The sequence below is a fragment of the Cynocephalus volans genome, chromosome 15 (genome assembly GCF_027409185.1).
Source record: "Cynocephalus volans isolate mCynVol1 chromosome 15, mCynVol1.pri, whole genome shotgun sequence".
In the NCBI taxonomy this organism is placed as follows: domain Eukaryota; kingdom Metazoa; phylum Chordata; class Mammalia; order Dermoptera; family Cynocephalidae; genus Cynocephalus; species Cynocephalus volans.
The window spans coordinates 2641063-2659180 of record NC_084474.1 but is presented as its reverse complement, the minus strand read 5'-3'; positions in this window follow the sequence as shown (position 1 = coordinate 2659180).

The following is an 18118-nucleotide window of genomic DNA, read 5'->3' as shown; positions in this document are numbered from 1 at the left end:
AATAGTAAAAAGATAGTTAATCTGCATAAAGAAAAAGAGTAAGAATGCAGAAGATAGAATATTAATGTTGTCATCCATGATTTGGAAGCTGGGGGGTATGGGGGATAAAAGAATGAAAGAAAAACTGTTGTATCCCATTTCCTGGAAAATTCATGGAAATTTCAATAAAATAATAAAAAGATTGTTAATCTGCATAAAGAAAAAGAGTAAGACTGCAGAAGATAGAATATTAATGTTGTCAACCATGATTTGGAAGCTGGGGGGGTCGGGAGATGAAAGAAAGAAAGAAAAAGTGTTGTATCCCATTTCCTTGAACATTCATGGTAATATCAATAAAATAATAAAAAGATTGTTAATCTGCATAAAGAAAGAGTAAGAATGCAGAAGATAGAATATTAATGTTGTCAACCATGATTTGGAAGCTGGGGGGGGGGATAAAAGAAAGAAGGAAAAACTGTTGTATCCCATTTCTTTGAACATTCATGGAAATTTCAATAAAATAATAAAATGATTGTTAATCAGCATAAAGAAAAAGAGTAAGAATGCAGAAGATAGAATATTAATGATGGCAAGCATGATTTGGAAGCTCGGGGGGTAGGGGATAAAAGAAAGAAAGAAAAACTGTTGTATCCTATTTCCTTGAACATTCATGGTAATTTTAATAAAATAATAAAAAGATTGTTAATCTGCATAAAGAAAAAGAGTAAGAATGCAGAAGATAGAATATTAATGTTGTCAAGCATGATTTGGTAGCTGGTGGGGGTTGGGGATAAAAGAAAGAAAGAAAAAGTGTTGTATCCCATTTCCTTGAACATTCATGGAAATTTCAATAAAATAATAAAAGGATTGTTAATCTGCATAGAGAAAAAGTGTAAGAATGCAGAAGACAGAATATTAATGTCAACCATGATTTGGAAGGTGGGGGCGGAGGGGAATAAAAGAAATAGAAGAAAAACTGTTGTATCCCATTTCCTGGAACATTCATGGAAATTTCAATAAAATAATAAAAAGATTGTTAATCTACATAAAGGAAATGAGTAAGAATGTAGAAGATAGAATATTTGTGTTGTCATCCATGATTTGGAAGCTGGCGGGGGTGGGGAATAAAAGAAAGAAAGAAAAACTGTTGTATCCCATTAGCTTGAACATTCATGGAAATTTCAATAAAATAATAAAAAGATTGTTAATCTGCATAAAGAAAAAGTATAAGAATGCAGAAGATAGAATATTAATGTTGTCAACCATGATTTGGAAGCTAGGGGGGGTGGGGGATAAAAGAAAGAAAGAAAAACTGTTTTATCCCATTTCCCTTAACATTCATGGAAATTTAAATAAAATCATGAAAAGATTGTTAATCTGCATAACGGAAAAGAGTAAGAATGCAGAAGATAGAATATTAATGTTGTCAACCATGATTAGGAAGCTGGGGGGGGGTGGGGGAATAAAGAAAGTAAGAAAAACTGTTGTAACCCATTTCATTGAACATTCATGGAAATTTCAAGAAAATAATAAAAAGATTGTTAATCTGCATAAAGAAAAAGAGTAAGAATGCAGAAGATAGAACATTAATGTAGTCAACCATGATTTGTAAGCTGGGGGTCGTGGGGGATAAAAGAAAGAAAAAAAAACTGTTGTATCCCATTTCCTTGAACATTCATGGAAACTTATATAAAATAATAAAACGCTTGTGAATCTGCATAAAGAAAAAGAGTAAGAATGCAGAATATAGAATATTAATGTTGTCAACCATGATTTGGAAGCTGGGGGGGTTGGGGGAAGAAAGAAAGTGAAAAAACTGTTGTCTCCCATTTCCTTGAACTTTCATGGAAATTTCAACAAAATAATAAAAAGATTGTTAATCTGCATAAAGAAAAAGAGTAAGAATGCAGAAGATAGAATATTAATTGTGTCAAGCATGATTTGAAAGCTGGGGTGCTGGGGGATTAAAGAAAGAAAGAAAAACTGCTGTATCCCATTTCCTTGAACATTCATGGAAATTTCAATAAAATAATAAAAAGACTGTTAATCTGCATAAAGAAAAAGTGAAAGACTCAGAAGATAGAATATTAATGTTGTCAACCATGATTTGGAAGCTGGAGGCGTGGGGGATAAAAGAATGAAAGAAAAACTGTTGTATCCCATTTCCTTGAACAGTCATGGAAATTTCAATAAAATACTAAAAAGATTGTTAATCTGCATAAAGAAAAGGTGTAAGAATGAAGGAGATAGAATATTAATGTTGTCAACCATGATTTGGAAGCTGGGGGGGTGGGGGATGAAAGAAAGAAAAAAACTGTTGTATCCCATTTCCTTGAATATTCATGGAAAGTTCAATAAAATAATAAAAAGATTGTTAATCTGCATAAAGAAAAAGAGTAAGAATGCAGAAGATAGAATATTAATGGTGTCAAGCATGATTTGAAATCTGGGGTGGTGGGGGATTAAAGAAAGAAAGAAAAAGTGTTGTATCCCATTTCCTTGAACATTCATGGGAATTTCAATAAAATAATAAAAAGATTGTTAATCTGAATAAAGAAAAAGAGTAAGAATGCAGAAGATAGAATATTAATGTTGTCAACCATGATTTGGAAGCTAGGGGGGGGTGGGGGATAAAAGAAAGAAAGAAAAACTGTTTTATCCCATTTCCTTGAACTTTCAAGGAAATTTCAACAAAATAATAAAAAGATTGTTAATCTGCATAAAGAAAAAGAGTAAGAATGCAGAAGATAGAATCTTAATGTTGTCAAGCATGATTTGGAAGATGGGGGTGTCGGGGGATGAAAGAAAGAAAGAAAAAGTGTTGTATCCCATTTCCTTGAACATTCATGGAAATTTCAATAAAATAATAAAAAGATTGTTAATCTGCATAAAGAAAAAGAATAAGAATGCAGAAGATAGTATATTAATGTTGTCAACCATGATTTGGAAGCTAGGGGGGGTGGGGGATAAAAGAAAGAAAGAAAAACTGTTTTATTCCATTTCCCTTAACATTCATGGAAATTTAAATAAAATCATGAGAAGATTGTTAATCTGCATAACGGAAAAGAGTAAGAATGCAGAAGATAGAATATTAATGTTGTCAACCATGATTAGGAAGCTGGGGGGGTGGGGGAATAAAGAAAGTAAGAAAAACTGTTGTAACCCATTTCCTTGAACATTCATGGAAAATTCAACAAAATAATAAAAAGATTGTTAATCTGAATAAAGAAAAAGAGTAAGAATGCAGAAGATAGAATATTAATGTTGTCAAATATGATTTGGAAGCTGGGGGGGTGGGTGATAAAAGAAAGAAAGAAAAACTGTTGTATTCCATTTCCTTGAACATTCATGGAAATTTAAATAAAATAATAAAACGATTGTGAATCTGCATAAAGAAAAAGAGTAAGAATGCAGAAGATAGAATACTAATGTTGTCAACCATGATTTGGAAGCTGGGGGGGTTGGGGGAAGAAAGAAAGTAAAAAAACTGTTGTATCCCATTTCCTTGAACTTTCATGGAAATTTCAACAAAATAATAAAAAGATTGTTAATCTGCATAAAGAAAAAGTGTAAGAATGCAGAAGATAGTATATTAATGGTGTCAAGCATGACTTGAAAGCTGGGGTGGTTGGGGATTAAAGAAAGAAAGAAGAACTGCTGTATCCCATTTCCTTGAACATTCATGGAAATTTCAATAAAATAATAAAAAGATTGTTAATCTGAATAAAGAAAAAGAGTAAGAATGCAGAAGATAGAATATTAATGTTGTCAACCATGATTTGGAAGCTAGGGGGGTGGGGGATAAAAGAAAGAAAGAAAAACTTTTGTATCCCATTTCCTTTAACATTCATGGAAATTTAAATAAAATCATGAAAAGATTGTTAATCTCCATAACGAAAAAGAGTAAGAATGCAGAAGATAGAATACTAATGTTGTCAACCATGATTTGGAAGCTGGGGGGGTTGGGGGAAGAAAGAAAGTGAAAAAACTGTTGTCTCCCATTTCCTTGAACTTTCATGGAAATTTCAACAAAATAATAAAAAGATTGTTAATCTGCATAAAGAAAAAGAGTAAGAATGCAGAAGATAGAATATTAATTGTGTCAAGCATGATTTGAAAGCTGGGGTGCTGGGGGATTAAAGAAAGAAAGAAAAACTGCTGTATCCCATTTCCTTGAACATTCATGGAAATTTCAATAAAATAATAAAAAGACTGTTAATCTGCATAAAGAAAAAGTGAAAGACTCAGAAGATAGAATATTAATGTTGTCAACCATGATTTGGAAGCTGGAGGCGTGGGGGATAAAAGAATGAAAGAAAAACTGTTGTATCCCATTTCCTTGAACAGTCATGGAAATTTCAATAAAATACTAAAAAGATTGTTAATCTGCATAAAGAAAAGGTGTAAGAATGAAGGAGATAGAATATTAATGTTGTCAACCATGATTTGGAAGCTGGGGGGGTGGGGGATGAAAGAAAGAAAAAAACTGTTGTATCCCATTTCCTTGAATATTCATGGAAAGTTCAATAAAATAATAAAAAGATTGTTAATCTGCATAAAGAAAAAGAGTAAGAATGCAGAAGATAGAATATTAATGGTGTCAAGCATGATTTGAAATCTGGGGTGGTGGGGGATTAAAGAAAGAAAGAAAAAGTGTTGTATCCCATTTCCTTGAACATTCATGGGAATTTCAATAAAATAATAAAAAGATTGTTAATCTGAATAAAGAAAAAGAGTAAGAATGCAGAAGATAGAATATTAATGTTGTCAACCATGATTTGGAAGCTAGGGGGGGGTGGGGGATAAAAGAAAGAAAGAAAAACTGTTTTATCCCATTTCCTTGAACTTTCAAGGAAATTTCAACAAAATAATAAAAAGATTGTTAATCTGCATAAAGAAAAAGAGTAAGAATGCAGAAGATAGAATCTTAATGTTGTCAAGCATGATTTGGAAGATGGGGGTGTCGGGGGATGAAAGAAAGAAAGAAAAAGTGTTGTATCCCATTTCCTTGAACATTCATGGAAATTTCAATAAAATAATAAAAAGATTGTTAATCTGCATAAAGAAAAAGAATAAGAATGCAGAAGATAGTATATTAATGTTGTCAACCATGATTTGGAAGCTAGGGGGGGTGGGGGATAAAAGAAAGAAAGAAAAACTGTTTTATTCCATTTCCCTTAACATTCATGGAAATTTAAATAAAATCATGAGAAGATTGTTAATCTGCATAACGGAAAAGAGTAAGAATGCAGAAGATAGAATATTAATGTTGTCAACCATGATTAGGAAGCTGGGGGGGTGGGGGAATAAAGAAAGTAAGAAAAACTGTTGTAACCCATTTCCTTGAACATTCATGGAAATTTCAACAAAATAATAAAAAGATTGTTAATCTGAATAAAGAAAAAGAGTAAGAATGCAGAAGATAGAATATTAATGTTGTCAAATATGATTTGGAAGCTGGGGGGGTGGGTGATAAAAGAAAGAAAGAAAAACTGTTGTATTCCATTTCCTTGAACATTCATGGAAATTTAAATAAAATAATAAAACGATTGTGAATCTGCATAAAGAAAAAGAGTAAGAATGCAGAAGATAGAATACTAATGTTGTCAACCATGATTTGGAAGCTGGGGGGGTTGGGGGAAGAAAGAAAGTAAAAAAACTGTTGTATCCCATTTCCTTGAACTTTCATGGAAATTTCAACAAAATAATAAAAAGATTGTTAATCTGCATAAAGAAAAAGTGTAAGAATGCAGAAGATAGTATATTAATGGTGTCAAGCATGACTTGAAAGCTGGGGTGGTGGGGGATTAAAGAAAGAAAGAAGAACTGCTGTATCCCATTTCCTTGAACATTCATGGAAATTTCAATAAAATAATAAAAAGATTGTTAATCTGAATAAAGAAAAAGAGTAAGAATGCAGAAGATAGAATATTAATGTTGTCAACCATGATTTGGAAGCTAGGGGGGTGGGGGATAAAAGAAAGAAAGAAAAACTTTTGTATCCCATTTCCTTTAACATTCATGGAAATTTAAATAAAATCATGAAAAGATTGTTAATCTCCATAACGAAAAAGAGTAAGAATGCAGAAGATAGAATATTAATGTTGTCAACCATGATTTGGAAGCTGGGGGGGGGTGGGGGAATAAAGAAAGTAAGAAAAACTGTTGTATCCCATTTCCTGGAACATTCATGGAAATTTCAACAAAATAATAAAAAGATTGTTAATCTGCATAAAGAAAAAGAGTAAGAATGCAGAAGATAGAATATTAATGTTGTCAAATATGATTTGGAAGCTGGGGGTGTGGGGGATAAAAGAAAGAGAGAAAAACTGTTTTATCCCATTTCCTTGAACATTCATGGAAATTTCAATATAATAGTAAAAAGATAGTTAATCTGCATAAAGAAAAAGAGTAAGAATGCAGAAGATAGAATATTAATGTTGTCAACCATGATTTGGAAGCTAGGGGGGGTGGGGGATAAAAGAAAGAAAGAAAAACTGTTGTATCCCATTTCCTTGAACATTCATGGAAATTTCAATAAAATAATAAAAAGATTGTTAATCTGCATAAAGAAAAAGTGTAAGAATGCAGAAGATAGAATATTAATGTTGTCAAACATGATTTGGAAGCTGGGGGGGGATGAAAGAATGAAAGAAAAACTGTTGTATCCCATTTCAATGAATATTCATGGAAATTTCAATAAAATAATAAAAAGACTGTTAATCTGCATAAAGAAAAAGTGAAAGACTCAGAAGATAGAATATTAATGTTGTCAACCATGATTTGGAAGCTGGGGGCGTGGGGGATAAAAGAATGAAAGACAAACTGTTGTATCCCATTTCCTTGAACAGTCATGGAAATTTCAATAAAATACTAAAAAGATTGTTAATCTGCATAAGGAAAAGGTGTAAGAATGCAGGAGATAGAATATTAATGTTGTTAACCATGATTTGGAAGCTGGGGGGGGTGGGGCATGAAAGAAAGAAAAAAACTGTTGTATCCCATTTCCTTGAATATTCATGGAAAGTTCAATAAAATAATAAAAAGATTGTTAATCTGCATAACGAAAAAGAGTAAGAATGCAGAAGATAGAATATTAATGTTGTCAACCATGATTTGGAAGCTGGGGGGGGGTGGGGGAATAAATAAAGTAAGAAAAACTGTTGTATACCATTTCCTTGAACATTCATGGAAATTTCAACAAAATAATAAAAAGATTGTTAATCTGCATAAAGAAAAAGAGTAAGAATGCAGAAGATAGAATATTAATGTTGTCAAATATGATTTGGAAGCTGGGGGGGTGGAGGATAAAAGAGAGAGAGAAAAACTGTTGTATCCCATTTCCTTGAACATTCATGGAAATTTCAATATAATAGTAAAAAGATAGTTAATCTGGATAAAGAAAAAGAGTAAGAATGCAGAAGATAGAATATTAATGTTGTCAACCATGATTTGGAAGCTGGGGGGGTTGGGGGAAGAAAGAAAGTAAGAAAAACTGTTGTATCCCATTTCCTTGAACTTTCAAGGAAATTTCAACAAAATAATAAAAAGATTGTTAATCTGCATAAAGAAAAAGAGTAAGAATCCAGAAGATAGAACATTAATGTAGTCAACAATGATTTGTAAGCTGGGGGTCGTGGGGGGTAAAAGAAAGAAAGAAAAACTGTTGTATCCCATTTCCTTGAACATTCATGGAAATTTAAATAAAATAATAAAACGATTGTGAATCTGCATAAAGAAAAAGAGTAAGAATGCAGAAGATAGAATATTAATGTTGTCAACCATGATTTGGAAGCTGGGGGGGTTGGGGGAAGAAAGAAAATAAGAGAAACAGTTGTATCCCATTTCCTTGAACTTTCATGGAAATTTCAATAAAATAATAAAAATATTGTTAATCTGCACAAAGAAAAAGAGTAAGAATGCAGAAGATAGAATATTAATGTTTTCAAACATGATTTGGAAGCTGGGGGGGGATGAAAGAATGAAAGAAAAACTGTTGTATTACATTTCAATGAATATTCATGGAAATTTCAATAAAATAATAAAAAGACTGTTAATCTGCATAAAGAAAAAGTGAAAGACTCAGAAGATAGAATATTAATGTTGTCAACCATGATGTGGAAGCTGGGGGCGTGGGGGATAAAAGAATGAAAGAAAAACTGTTGTATCCCATTTCCTTGAACATTCATGGAAATTTCAATAAAATACTAAAAAGATTGTTAATCTGCATAAGGAAAAGGTGTAAGAATGCAGGAGATAGAATATTAATGTTGTTAACCATGATTTGGAAGCTGGGGGGGGTGGGGCATGAAAGAAAGAAAAAAACTGTTGTATCCCATTTCCTTGAATATTCACGGAAAGTTCAATAAAATAATAAAAAGATTGTTAATCTGCATAACGAAAAAGAGTAAGAATGCAGAAGATAGAATATTAATGTTGTCAACCATGATTTGGAAGCTGGGGGGGGGTGGGGGAATAAGGAAAGTAAGAAAAACTGTTGTATCCCATTTCCTTGAACATTCATGGAAATTTCAACAAAATAATAAAAAGATTGTTAATCTGCATAAAGAAAAAGAGTAAGAATGCAGAAGATAGAATATTAATGTTGTCAAATATGATTTGGAAGCTGGGGGGGTGGAGGATAAAAGAAAGAGAGAAAAACTGTTGTATCCCATTTCCTTGAACATTCATGGAAATTTCAATATACTAGTAAAAAGATAGTTAATCTGCATAAAGAAAAAGAGTAAGAATGCAGAAGATAGAATATTAATGTTGTCAACCATGATTTGGAACCTAGGGGGGTTGGGGGAAGAAAGAAAGTAAGAAAAACTGTTGTATCCCATTTCCTTGAACTTTCAAGGAAATTTCAACAAAATAATAAAAAGATTGTTAATCTGCATAAAGAAAAAGAGTAAGAATCCAGAAGATAGAACATTAATGTAGTCAACCATGATTTGTAAGCTGGGGGTCGTGGGGGATAAAAGAAAGAAAGAAAAACTGTTGTATCCCATTTCCTTGAACATTCATGGAAATTTAAATAAAATAATAAAACGATTGTGAATCTGCATAAAGAAAAAGAGTAAGAATGCAGAAGATAGAATATTAATGTTGTCAACCATGATTTGGAAGCTGGGGGGGTTGGGGGAAGAAAGAAAGTAAAAAAACTGTTGTAACCCATTTCCTTGAACTTTCATGGAAATTTCAACTAAATAATAAAAAGATTGTTAATCTGCATAAAGAAAAAGAGTAAGAATGGAGAAGATAGAATATTAATGTTGTCAACCATGATTTGGAAGCTAGGGGGGGTGGGGGATAAAAGAAAGAGAGAAAAACTGTTGTATCCCATTTACTTGAACATTCATGGAAATTTCAATATAATAGTAAAAAGATTGTTAATCTGCATAACGAAAAAGAGTAAGAATGCAGAAGATACAATATTAATGTTGTCAAGCATGATTTGGAAGATGGGGGTGTCGGGGGATGAAAGAAAGAAAGAAAAAGTGCTGTATCCCATTTCCTTGAACATTCATGGCAATATCAATAAAATAAAAAAAAGATTGTTAATCTGCATAAAGAAAGAGTAAGAATGCAGAAGATAGAATATTAATGTTATCAACCATGATGTGAAAGCTGGGGGGGGGTGGGGGATTAAAAAAAGAAAGAAAAACTGTTGTATCCCATTTCCTTGAACATTCATGGAAATTTAAATAAAATAATAAAACGATTGTGAATCTGCATAAAGAAAAAGAGTAAGAATGCAGAAGATAGAATATTAATGTTGTCAACCATGATTTGGAAGCTGGGGGGGTTGGGGGAAGAAAGAAAGTAAGAAAAACAGTTGTATCCCATTTCCTTGAACTTTCATGGAAATTTCAACAAAATAATAAAAAGATTGTTAATCTGCATAAAGAAAAAGAGTAAGAATGCAGAAGATACAATATTAATGTTTTCAAGCATGATTTGGAAGATGGGGGTGTCGGGGGATGAAAGAAAGAAAGAAAAAGTGTTGTATCCCATTTCCTTGAACATTCATGCTAATATGAATAAAATAATAAAAAGATTGTGAATCTGCATAAAGAAAAAGAGTAAGAATGCAGAAGATAGAATATTAATGTTGTCAAATATGATTTGGAAGCTGGGGGTGTGGGGGATAAAAGAAAGAGAGAAAAACTGTTGTATCCCATTTCCTTGAACATTCATGGAAATTTCAATATAATAGTAAAAATATAGTTAATCTCCATAAAGAAAAAGAGTAAGAATGCAGAAGATAGAATATTAATGTTGTCAACCATGATTTGGAAGCTAGGGGGGGTGGGGGATAAAAGAAAGAAAGAAAAACTGTTTTATCCCATTTCCTTCAACATTCATGGAAATTTCAATAAAATAATAAAAAGATTGTTAATCTGCATAAAGAAAAAGAGTAAGAATGCAGAAGATAGAACATTAATGTAGTCAACCATGATTTGTAAGCTGGGGGGCGTGGGGGATAAAAGAAAGAAAGAAAAACTGTTGTATCCCATTTCCTTGAACATTCATGGAAATTTAAATAAAATAATAAAACGATTGTGAATCTGCATAAAGAAAAAGAGTAAGAATGCAGAAGATAGAATATTAATGTTGTCAACCATGATTTGGAAGCTGGGGGTGTTGGGGGAAGAAAGAAAGTAAGAAAAACAGTTGTATCCCATTTCCTCGAACTTTCATGGAAATTTCAACAAAATAATAAATAGATTGTTAATCTGCAGAAAGAAAAAGGGTAAGAATGCAGAAGATTCAATATTAATGTTGTCAACCATGATTTGGAAGCTGGGGGGTGGTGGGGGATAAAAGAATGAAAGGAAAACTGTTGTATCCCATTTCCTGGAAAATTCATGGAAATTTCAATAAAATAATAAAAAGATTGTTAATCTGCATAAAGAAAAAGAGTAAGACTGCAGAAGATAGAATATTAATGTTGTCAACCATGATTTGGAAGCTGGGAGGGTCGGGAGATGAAAGAAAGAAAGAAAAAGTGTTGTATCCCATTTCCTTGAACATTCATGGTAATATCAATAAAATAATAAAAAGATTGTTAATCTGCATAAAGAAAGAGTAAGACTGCAGAAGATAGAATATTAATGTTGTCAACCATGATTTGGAAGCTGGGGGGGGATAAAAGAAAGAAGGAAAAACTGTTGTATCCCATTTCTTTGAACATTCATGGAAATTTCAATAAAATAATAAAATGATTGTTAATCAGCATAAAGAAAAAGAGTAAGAATGCAGAAGATAGAATATTAATGATGTCAAGCATGATTTGGAAGCTCGGGGGGGTGGGGGATAAAAGAAAGAAAGAAAAACTGTTTTATCCCATTTCCTTGAACATTCATGGAAATTTCAATAAAATAATAAAAAGATTGTTAATCTGCATAAAGAAAAAGAGTAAGAATGCAGAAGGTAGAACATTAATGTAGTCAACCATGATTTGTAAGCTGGGGGGCGTGGGGGATAAAAGAAAGAAAGAAAAACTGTTTTATCCCATTTCCTTGAACATTCTTGGAAATTTAAATAAAATAATAAAACGATTGTGAATCTGCATAAAGAAAAAGAGTAAGAATGCAGAAGATAGAATATTAATGTTGTCAACCATGATTTGGAAGCTGGGGGTGTTGGGGGAAGAAAGAAAGTAAGAAAAACAGTTGTATCCCATTTCCTTGAACTTTCATGGAAATTTCAACAAAATAATAAATAGATTGTTAATCTGCATAAAGAAAAAGGGTAAGAATGCAGAAGATACAATATTAATGTTGACAAGCATGATTTGGAAGATGGTTGTGTCGGGGGATGAAAGAAAGAAAGAAAAAGTGTTGTATACCATTTCCTTGAACATTCATGGTAATATCAATAAAATTATAAAAAGATAATTAATCTGCATAAAGAAAGAGGAAGAATGCAGAAGATAGAATATTAATGTTGTCAACCATGATTTGGAAGCTGGTGGGGGGGATAAAAGAAAGAAGGAAAAACTGTTGTATCCCGTTTCCTTGAACATTCATGGAAATTTCAATAAAATAATAAAATGATTGTTAATCAGCATAAAGAAAATAGTAAGAATGCAGAAGATAGAATATTAATGTTGTCAAGCATGATTTGGAAGCTCGGGGGGGTGGGGGATAAAAGAAAGAAAGAAAAACTGTTGTATCCCATTTCCTTGAACATTCATGGAAATTTTAATAAAATAATAAAAAGATTGTTAATCTGCATAAAGAAAAAGAGTAAGAATGCAGAAGATAGAATATTAATTGTGTCAAGCATGATTAGAAAGCTGGGGTGGTGGGGGATTAAAGAAAGAAAGAAGAACTGCTGTATCCCATTTCCTTGAACATTCATGGAAATTTCAATAAAATAATAAAAAGATTGTGAATCTGCATAAAGAAAAAGAGTAAGAATGCAGAAGATAGAATATTAATGTTGTCAAATATGATTTGGAAGCTGGGGGTGTGGGGGATAAAAGAAAGAGAGAAAAACTGTTGTATCCCATTTCCTTGAACATTCATGGAAATTTCAATATAATAGTAAAAAGATAGTTATCCTGCATAAAGAAAAAGAGTAAGAATGCAGAAGATAGAATATTAATGTTGTCAACCATGATTTGGAAGCTGGGGGGGGTGGGGGATTAAAGAAAGAAAGAAGAACTGCTGTATCCCATTTCCTTGAACATTCATGGAAATTTCAATAAAATAATAAAAAGATTGTTAATCTGAATAAAGAAAAAGGGTAAGAATGCAGAAGATAGAATATTAATGTTGTCAACCATGATTTAGAAGCTAGGGTTGTGGGGGATAAAAGAAAGAAAGAAAAACTTTTGTATCCCATTTCCTTTAACATTCATGGAAATTTAAATAAAATCATGAAAAGATTGTTAATCTGCATAACGAAAAAGAGTAAGAATGCAGAAGATAGAATATTAATGTTGTCAACCATGATTTGGAAGCTGGGGGGGGTGGGGGAATAAAGAAAGTAAGAAAAACTGTTGTATCCCATTTCCTGGAACATTCATGGAAATTTGAACAAAATAATAAAAAGATTGTTAATCTGCATAAAGAAAAAGAGTAAGAATGCAGAAGATAGAATATTAATGTTGTCAAATATGATTTGGAAGCTGGGGGGGTGGGGGATAAAAGAAAGAGAGAAAAACTGTTGTATCCCATTTCCTTGAACATTCATGGAAATTTCAATATAATAGTAAAAAGATAGTTAATCTGCATAAAGAAAAAGAGTAAGAATGCAGAAGATAGAATATTAATGTTGTCAACCATGATTTGGAAGCTGGGGGGGTTGGGGGAAGAAAGAAAGTAAGAAAAACAGTTGTATCCCATTTCCTTGAACTTTCATGGAAATTTCAACAAAATAATAAAAAGATTGTTAGTCTGCATAAAGAAAAAGAGTAAGAATGCAGAAGATACAATATTAATGTTGTCAAGCATGATTTGGAAGATCGGGGTGTCGGGGGATGAAAGAAAGAAAGAAAAAGTGTTGTATCCCATTTCCTTGAACATTCATGCTAATATCAATAAAATAATAAAAAGATTGTTAATCTGCATAAAGAAAGAGGAAGAATGCAGAAGATAGAATATTAATGTTGTGAACCATGATTTGGAAGCTGGGGGGGTGGGGGATAAAAGAAAGAAAGAAAAACTGTTGTATCCCATTTCCTGGAACATTCATGGAAATTTCAATAAAATCATAAAAAGATTGTTAATCTGCATAACGAAAAAGAGTAAGAATGCAGAAGATAGAATATTAATGTTATCAGCCATGATGTGAAAGCTGGGGGGGGGGTGGGGGATTAAAAAAAGAAAGAAAAACTGTTGTATCCCATTTCCTGCAACATTCATGGAAATTTCAACAAAATAATAAAAAGATTGTTAATCTGCATAAAGGAAAAGAGTAAGAATGCAGAAGATAGTATATTAATGTTGTCAAGCATGATTTGGAAGGTGGGGGTGGTGGGGGATAAAAGAAAGAAAGAAAAACTGTTGTATCCCATTTCCTTGAACATTCATGGAAATTTAAATAAAATAATAAAAAGATTGTTAATCTGCATAAAGAAAAAGTGTAAGAATGCAGAAGATTCAATATTAATGTTGTCAACCATGATTTGGAAGCTGGGGGGTGGTGGGGGATAAAAGAAAGAAAGAAAAACTGTTGTATCCCATTACCCTGAACATTCATGGAAATTTCAATAAAATAATAAATATTGTTAAACTGCATAAAGAAAAAGAGTAAGAATGCAGAAGATAGAATATTAATGTTGTCATCCATGATTTGGAAGCTGGGGGGTATGGGGGATAAAAGAATGAAAGAAAAACTGTTGTATCCCATTTCCTGGAAAATTCATGGAAATTTCAATAAAATAATAAAAAGATTGTTAATCTGCATAAAGAAAAAGAGTAAGACTGCAGAAGATAGAATATTAATGTTGTCAACCATGATTTGGAAGCTGGGGGGGTCGGGAGATGAAAGAAAGAAAGAAAAAGTGTTGTATCCCATTTCCTTGAACATTCATGGTAATATCAATAAAATAATAAAAAGATTGTTAATCTGCATAAAGAAAGAGTAAGAATGCAGAAGATAGAATATTAATGTTGTCAACCATGATTTGGAAGCTGGGGGGGGGATAAAAGAAAGAAGGAAAAACTGTTGTATCCCATTTCTTAGAACATTCATGGAAATTTCAATAAAATAATAAAATGATTGTTAATCAGCATAAAGAAAAAGAGTAAGACTGCAGAAGATAGAATATTAATGTTGTCAACCATGATTTGGAAGCTGGGGGGGTCGGGAGATGAAAGAAAGAAAGAAAAAGTGTTGTATCCCATTTCCTTGAACATTCATGGTAATATCAATAAAATAATAAAAAGATTGTTAATCTGCATAAAGAAAGAGTAAGAATGCAGAAGATAGTATATTAATGTTGTCAAGCATGATTTGGAAGGTGGGGGTGGTGGGGGATAAAAGAAAGAGAGAAAAACTGTTGTATCCCATTTCCTTGAACATTCATGGAAATTTCAATATAATAGTAAAAAGATAGTTAATCTGCATAAAGAAAAAGAGTAAGAATGCAGAAGATAGAATATTAATGTTGTCAACCATGATTTGGAAGCTAGGGGGGGTGGGGGATAAAAGAAAGAAAGAAAAACTGTTTTATCCCATTTCCTTGAACATTCATGGAAATTTCAATAAAATAATAAAAAGATTGTTAATCTGCATAAAGAAAAAGTGTAAGAATGCAGAAGATAGAACATTAATGTAGTCAACCATGATTTGTAAGCTGGGGGGCGTGGGGGATAAAAGAAAGAAAGAAAAACTGTTGTATCCCATTTCCTTGAACATTCATGGAAATTTAAATAAAATAATAAAACGATTGTGAATCTGCATAAAGAAAAAGAGTAAGAATGCAGAAGATAGAATATTAATGTTGTCAACCATGATTTGGAAGCTGGGGGTGTTGGGGGAAGAAAGAAAGTAAGAAAAACAGTTGTATCCCATTTCCTTGAACTTTCATGGAAATTTCCAAAAAAATAATAAATAGATTGTTAATCTGCATAAAGAAAAAGGGTAAGAATGCAGAAGATACAATATTAATGTTGACAAGCATGATTTGGAAGATGGGGGTGTCGGGGGATGAAAGAAAGAAAGAAAAAGTGTTGTATCCCATTTCCTTGAACATTCATGGTAATATCAATAAAATAATAAAAAGATTGTTAATCTGCATAAAGAAAGAGTAAGACTGCAGAAGATAGAATATTAATGTTGTCAACCATGATTTGGTAGCTGGTGGGGGTTGGGGATAAAAGAAAGAAAGAAAAAGTGTTGTATCCCATTTCCTTGAACATTCATGGCAATTTCAATAAAATAATAAAAGGATTGTTAATCTGCATAGAGAAAAAGTGTAAGAATGCAGAAGACAGAATATTAATGTCAACCATGATTTGGAAGGTGGGGGCTCTGGGGAATAAAAGAAAGAAAGAAAAACTGTTGTATCCCATTTCCTTGACCATTCATGGAAATTTAAATAAAATAATAAAACGATTGTGAATCTGCATAAAGAAAAAGAGTAAGAATGCAGAAGATAGAATATTAATTGTGTCAAGCATGATTTGAAAGCTGGGGTGGTGGGGGATTAAAGAAAGAAAGAAGAACTGCTGTATCCCATTTCCTTGAACATTCATGGAAATTTCAATAAAATAATAAAAAGATTGTTAATCTGAATAAAGAAAAAGGGTAAGAATGCAGAAGATAGAATATTAATGTTGTCAACCATGATTTAGAAGCTAGGGTTGTGGGGGATAAAAGAAAGAAAGAAAAACTTTTGTATCCCATTTCCTTTAACATTCATGGAAATTTAAATAAAATCATGAAAAGATTGTTAATCTGCATAACGAAAAAGAGTAAGAATGCAGAAGATAGAATATTAATGTTGTCAACCATGATTTGGAAGCTGGGGGGGGGTGGGGGAATAAAGAAAGTAAGAAAAACTGTTGTATCCCATTTCCTGGAACATTCATGGAAATTTGAACAAAATAATAAAAAGATTGTTAATCTGCATAAAGAAAAAGAGTAAGAATGCAGAAGATAGAATATTAATGTTGCCAAATATGATTTGGAAGCTGGGGGGGTGGGGGATAAAAGAAAGAGAGAAAAACTGTTGTATCCCATTTCCTTGAACATTCATGGAAATTTCAATATAATAGTAAAAAGATAGTTAATCTGCATAAAGAAAAAGAGTAAGAATGCAGAAGATAGAATATTAATGTTGTCAACCATGATTTGGAAGCTGGGGGGGTTGGGGGAAGAAAGAAAGTAAAAAAACTGTTGTATCCCATTTCCTTGAACTTTCATGGAAATTTCAACAAAATAATAAAAAGATTGTTAATCTGCATAAAGAAAAAGAGTAAGAATGCAGAAGATAGAATATTAATTGTGTCAAGCATGATTTGAAAGCTGGGGTGGTGGGGGATTAAAGAAAGAAAGAAGAACTGCTGTATCCCATTTCCTTGAACATTCATGGAAATTTCAATAAAATAATAAAAAGATTGTGAATCTGCATAAAGAAAAAGAGTAAAAATGCAGAAGATAGAATATTAATGTTGTCAAATATGATTTGGAAGCTGGGGGTGTGGGGGATAAAAGAAAGAGAGAAAAACTGTTGTATCCCATTTCCTTGAACATTCATGGAAATTTCAATATAATAGTAAAAAGATAGTTAATCTGCATAAAGAAAAAGAGTAAGAATGCAGAAGATAGAATATTAATGTTGTCAACGATGATTTGGAAGCTAGGGGGGGTGGGGGATAAAAGAAAGAAAGAAAAACTGTTTTATCCCATTTCCTTGAACATTCATGGAAATTTCAATAAAATAATAAAAAGATTGTTAATCTGCATAAAGAAAAAGTGTAAGAATGCAGAAGATAGAACATTAATGTAGTCAACCATGATTTGTAAGCTGGGGGGCGTGGGGGATAAAAGAAAGAAAGAAAAACTGTTGTATCCCATTTCCTTGAACATTCATGGAAATTTAAATAAAATAATAAAACGATTGTGAATCTGCATAAAGAAAAAGAGTAAGAATGCAGAAGATAGAATATTAATGTTGTCAACCATGATTTGGAAGCTGGGGGTGTTGGGGGAAGAAAGAAAGTAAGAAAAAAAGTTGTATCCCATTTCCTTGAACTTTCATGGAAATTTCAAAAAAATAATAAATAGATTGTTAATCTGCATAAAGAAAAAGGGTAAGAATGCAGAAGATACAATATTAATGTTGACAAGCATGATTTGGAAGATGGGGGTGTCGGGGGATGAAAGAAAGAAAGAAAAAGTGTTGTATCCCATTTCCTTGAACATTCATGGTAATATCAATAAAATAATAAAAAGATTGTTAATCTGCATAAAGAAAGAGTAAGACTGCAGAAGATAGAATATTAATGTTGTCAACCATGATTTGGTAGCTGGTCGGGGTTGGGGATAAAAGAAAGAAAGAAAAAGTGTTGTATCCCATTTCCTTGAACATTCATGGCAATTTCAATAAAATAATAAAAGGATTGTTAATCTGCATAGAGAAAAAGTGTAAGAATGCAGAAGACAGAATATTAATGTC